Raw genomic sequence first — 6,000 nt, 5'->3', positions numbered from 1 at the left:
TTTAACTTTTTAATTTACGTCGTCACAAAAGCTTAAAGAACATACTTGATGTTATTTTCTGCAAAAACATAGATACAGTTTCTCTTTTTTTTTTTCAAATTTCAGCTTGCAAATGAATGGCTAGTGGTGCACGGAGGTAGGTTATTCACACCGTTTTCGGTGCTGAAATGGCATTAAAAGATAATGTTCTACTAGATTTTGTTTTCATTTAAATAATTGTTAGAACTGGCATAATGTTGTAAGCAGGGAAAATAGTGGTCTGTTGGACTCTGAATAAGAGGAAATGTGTCAGTAATAAACTAAAGTGACTTCTAACAGCAAGCTGCTATGAAAAATTTAGTATTTTTAAAGTAAGACTCTGTCATGTCCACAGCTGCTGAGAAAAAGAGCTGGTTTGCTTCATATAAGCTGGGCATTCTTTATCGTGAATCAGTTCAATAATGCCTAAAATGATAATGTACAATTAAGGTTAGGGTATCATGGTGTTTATTAAGTATTTCAGGCCTTATCGTTTGTTTGGGTGATACTCGTTTCCTTCTGATGTTGCAGGATATACAGTTATAAAGAAGAACACTTATTGAGAGCAAACCAAACAAATATTATGAAGGATGGATGAGTGGCCAGTTATTGATTGAAAAAGGGCATGCATACCATCTTCGATATCCCTCTTTGTGCAGTAGCATATATTACTTAATAGCATACATTCCATGATAGTTATTCTTTAGGAAGCTACTAACACCTCTGTCTGAATTTAACTTAATTTTTTTGCTTTTCAATCATTTTATTTTCAAAAATCTCTTCTCAGAACAAACAGTGCTGTGAAAGAAACACTCAGTACCCTCTCCTGTGTCTAGTTGGAACCTGTGAGTTCAAGGTGTGATGAGAGCAAACAGCAGGTAGTCTTTCATCAGATTTGTTTTATTTTCTAAAGGGATGGTTTGTTGCTTGCCCTCCCTTCCCTCCTTCCTGCCAGCTCTGGCAGAAAATTTCACTTATCTGGTTGTGTTTTCTGCTGGCTTAATGATGTGAATCTACCCAAGAAAGGATGAGCCAGTTCTGGTGCAAAGGAGGGAATGTGACTGTGCAGTCATGATTAGGTGGTAAAACAGTAGGGGGTAAAACCCATCCCTGTTAGTAGCAGTGAGCTGTTAGACTGGCTGGGCTGTCTCTGCTAATCTGACCTTCAAAATCCTTCTGGATTTCTTCACTGAAGTGCAGTTTTCATAGCGTACAAATTACATGCCTTTACAAATGACTCCACAATTTGAAAATATTTCCCAGGTAAAGGTACAGTTAGATATTTAATGGCTTCTACATATTGGTGTGTTCTAGGTGTGGCTGGAAAACAAAATAATTTATGTTGGAAAAATCTAGCACAAAAGCTTTTACAGATCTGCCTTTTAAAATCATCAGTGCAATATCTGTGCATCAGAAAATGGAGAATGATATTTCTGAGCAATGTCTAAGTATCCATCTGTGTCTGTAAGCATCACAGCTTATTTTTCAGTGCTGTGTTGTTCTCATTTAATAAGCAAGAAACTAGTCTTTCTCTAATGTCACCTTGAGATTACCTTTTCTAGTATTGTTACTAGAAAAGTGAGAGTCAAGAAAGGAATGGGAGTTTTTCACTAGTTTGTGATCTCATTGTTCAAGTAGAACTAAATAACTAATTTTTCTCTTTTTTTTTTTTTTGAGACCAGGCTTTCCTTGGCATAGATATTTTCCCCTGAACTGTTTGTATTCTACCCTGCAGCAAAGTCTGAGTTGTGACAGATGGGGTTTTTTTTCCACCAATGTAAATATCAAGTTCTCTTTTGTATACGTACTAATACTCAAATTGTTGACTTGTTAAACAGCCAGTTCAAGGGACCTGGAGAGTACAAACCTCATCAGAGCAAATTTTTTTTTTTCCACACACACAGAAACAGGTCAGAGTCAGCCAGCTATACTTTTGTGAAGTTACCAGTCTCTGTGCTACCTTATTACTGAAAATAAAATTCACTGATCCCTGTGTGAGGGATCAAAGCAGTGTGGTTTGAGTAGTTAAAAAGATTTTTTTATTAAGTAGGATCTTACTTTAAGTCATTGAATTAGACTGTTAGCAAGGTGGCAACATGTAGATGAAATATAATTATTTTTTCTGGCTGTTAGACCAGAGAGGTAGAAAGGCAAGTACAGGTGTTCTTAGAGTCCCTTTAGGAGCTGTGAGGTAGATGATGTTCCCAAGTCGGACGTTTGTGAAAAACGTCTCTAGTTCACTTTGACTGCCCTTTAGCTTTGTGTTGAGCTCTGTTCTTTGTGCTCCCCAGGCTAAAAGTATGAATAGTGCAGAAGCTGTTCTGCAGTTGTTACTATGAATATGTAAATACATTTATTTTGGCCAGGCTAATATTCTTCTGGTATGTGTTTGAGCAACCAAATTTTTCCTTGCATGTACATTTCAAAACTCCTAGAAAAGATTTTTTTCTTTTCAAGTGCGTGGCCAGAGCAAAACTGGAAGTTGGACTAGCAGGTACAATACGTATCCTGCTGTGTATAACTCTTGGCTGGTCATTTAATCATCAAATCTGTGTTTTAATTACCTGTATAATAGGAGAGCTATTTGATAATGTAGATTTGCAGATGAAATATATAGAAATACTGATTTTATTACTGTATTAGGATGCATTTATGTCTCAACATGTGTATTCATCACTTGGGTTTGATGCTGTACTGTGGCCTTGGAAATAAACTAATTTATTGCCTAAATTAAATTACCATCTCCAGAAATTCTTCATTTAAGTTGCTTTCAAGAGAGTTTTACTCAGTGCAAGTATTGGCAAACATTTTTCTTTATATGTATGTTCCTGTATTTGACAATTTATTTTAAGTAAAATGCTGGTTTTACTGGTTTCTTTTTCCCTTTTCAGATTTAGCCGATCTAGAGTTGTCATAGAATCATAGAATGGTTAGAGTTGGAAGGGACCTCAAAGATCGAGTTCCAACCCCCCTGCCATTGGCAGGGACACCTCCACTAGAGCAGGTTGCTCAAAGCCACATCTAGCCTGGCCTTGAACACTTCCAGGGATGGGGCAGCCACAACTTCCCTGGGCAACCTCTTCCAGTGCCTCACTGCCCTCACAGTAAAGAATTTCTTCCTGATACCTAATCTAAATCTCCCCTCTTTCAGTTTAAAACCATTACCCCTCATCGTATCACTACAGTCCCTCATAAAGAGTCCCTCTCTGGCTCTCCTGTAGGCCCCCTTCTGGAAGGCTGCTATGAGGTCTCCCTGGAGCCTTCTCTTCTCCAGGCTGAACAACCCCAGCTCTCTCAGCCTGTCTTCAGAGGAGAGGTGCTCCATCCCTCTGATCATCTTCGTGGCCCTCTGCTGGACCCACTCCAACAGGTCCATGTCCTTCTTGTGTTGAGGACTCCAGAGCTGGACACAGTACTCCAGGTGGGGTCTCACAAGCACAGAGTAGAGGGGTAGAATCACCTTCTGTGACCTGCTTGCTGGCCATGCTTCTTCTGATGCAGCCCAGGATGTGGTTGGCTTTCTGGGCTGCCAGTGTGCACTTTGCCGGCTCATGTTGAGCTTCTCATCCACGAGCACTCCCAAGTCCTCCTCCTCAGGGCTGCTCTCCAGCCATTCTCTGCCCAACCTGTATTTGTGCCTGGGATTGCCATGTCCCAGGTGCAGGACCTTGCACTTGGCCTGGTTGAACTTCATGAGCTTCACATGGGCCCACCTCTCAAACCTGTCTAGGTCCCTCTGGGTGGCATCCCTTCCCTCCAGCACGTCGACTGAGCCACCGAGCTTGGTGTTGTCAGCAACCTTGCTGAGGGTGCACTCTATCCCACTGTCCATGTCTCCAACAAAGATGTTGAACAGCACTGGTCCCAGTACCGACCCCTGAGGAACACCACTTGGACATTGAGCCATTGACCGCAACCCTTTGAGTGTGGCCATTCAGCCAGTTCCTTATCCACTGAGTGGTCCATCCATCGAATCCATGAGTTTCCAATTTTGAGACCAGGATGTCGTGCGGGACAGTGTCAAACGCTTTGCATAAGTCCAGGTAGATGACGTCTGTTGCTCTGCCCTTATCTAGCAACACTGTAACCCCATCATAAAAGGCCACCAAATTTGTCAGGCATGATTTGTCCTTGGTGAAGCCATGCTGGCTGTTATCAATCACCTCCTTATTTTCCATGTGCCTTTGCAGAGATTTCAGGAGGATGTTCTCCATGATCTTGCCAGGCACAGAGGTGAGACTGACTGGCCTATAGTTCCCTGGGTCTTCCTTTTTTCCGTTTTTGAAAATGGGGGTTATGTTTCCCCTTTTCCAGTCAGCAGGTACTTCACCAGACTGCCACAGCTTTTCAAATATAATGGAAAGTGTTTTAGCACCTTTATCTGCCAGCTCCCTCAGGACCCGTGGATGGATTTCATCAGGTCCTGTGGACTTAAGTACCTTCAGGTTCCTTAGAAGGTCTTGAACCTGATCTTCTCCTATAGTGGGTGGTTCTACATTCTCATAGCCCCTGTTTTTGCCATCTTTCTTTTGTTGTCTCATATTAACTAGTGTTTCTCTCCCATAAATATTTTCATAATCCCCTTGCTCCATCCAGAATTTCATTCATTAGCCTGAAGGAAGCATGAACTCTATTTTAGTGTTCTTTAAAAATTAATTTTCAAAGTGGTTTAGGGCAGGCAGGACAACATTGAGCTTTTCACAGCACCTTCTAGAAGCAAGGAAGTAGCCTTATTCTGTGCCACAGATGGAGAGGGAGAAGCAGCATACGATTACATACATAGAGTTACAGGCAGCTTGGGATGGATCAGGAAACTGAAGGATTGTCAAGGTACAGAAGCATTTCTCTGAACCATCCATGCTTTCTCAGGTTGCTCAAGTACTTATTGCCCTTGTCTGCAGAAATGCATTTTTAAAAAACATTAGTTTAGATCTTAACACTGCTTTTTCTTGTGTATGCTTTTTTTGAAGTGCCGTAAATTTATCGTTTACTATACTTCTAAACCCATGAAGGATTTGTTCCATACCATTCATCTGTAAGTGAATGTGGTAATTGAAAGATCTTTATGTTGAATTCCAAGTGAAAATTTAGGTGGGTGGCAGAGTGTGAATAATGAAGATAAATATTGATCTCTAAAACAAAATGCCCCTGAAGGTGCTTCAGGTGCTTTTGGGTTGATAGCATGCAAGTTATCAACCAGATAAATAGCTTGGGGTTTTGTGTTTGCATTGAAGCAATGCCATTTATTAAATTATAACTTGAAGTAGAATGTAGGCTACTGGTTGTGGGTGGATACTTTCTTGCTTGCAGCCCATACTATTTTGGTGGTGTTTTCCTAGCAGATTTGAGAGAAACTAGGTCAGCCGGTAGGTTCCCATACAACCAGTACTTATATGGGAGGCATTCAAGGAGCGCTTGAATGGTATATTAGATACTCCTAAAAAGTCTTAATGACTCACCAGCATGGTGGTTCTCTGCTGAGAACAAATATGTGTTACGCATAGTGAATGCTTCTAAAGATCTTGCCTGTAGATGTTCTAAACCCTATGTCCTTGACAATTTAGTATCACTTCATGGCGCTTCTTGTAAATACATCTTTGTTATGTAAGATCTACTGGCCGAGTGGTTCCACTGGAGAAGGTGTTTGTAGTTGTGTTCTGTAATGTTCAGCAACAGCTCTGTTTTTGCTCAGTGACTGGATTTCTCCTGTGTCATGTTGGTACTGTAAGTTTGCAAATTACCATAGAACCATTGTAATTTTATAAGGTTGAGGTCCTGTTCAACTGAAAGTAGATTTTTCATAGATATGGAAACTGAACTATTTTCTGGTCTGTCCAGGTAGATGACTACCAAATCTAGGAATTTTCAGGCTGGCGTGTTTCATAAGGGCTAAAATTCTCCATTAAACTATGTTTAAAGTTCTAGCTGAAGTTGTTTAGCATATGTTCCTTATAGTATATTGATTTAAATCTTATAAAGTAA

Source organism: Numenius arquata, chromosome W, assembly GCF_964106895.1.
Source record: "Numenius arquata chromosome W, bNumArq3.hap1.1, whole genome shotgun sequence".
Lineage (NCBI taxonomy): Eukaryota > Metazoa > Chordata > Aves > Charadriiformes > Scolopacidae > Numenius > Numenius arquata.
Note: the sequence above shows the minus strand (reverse complement) of the source record.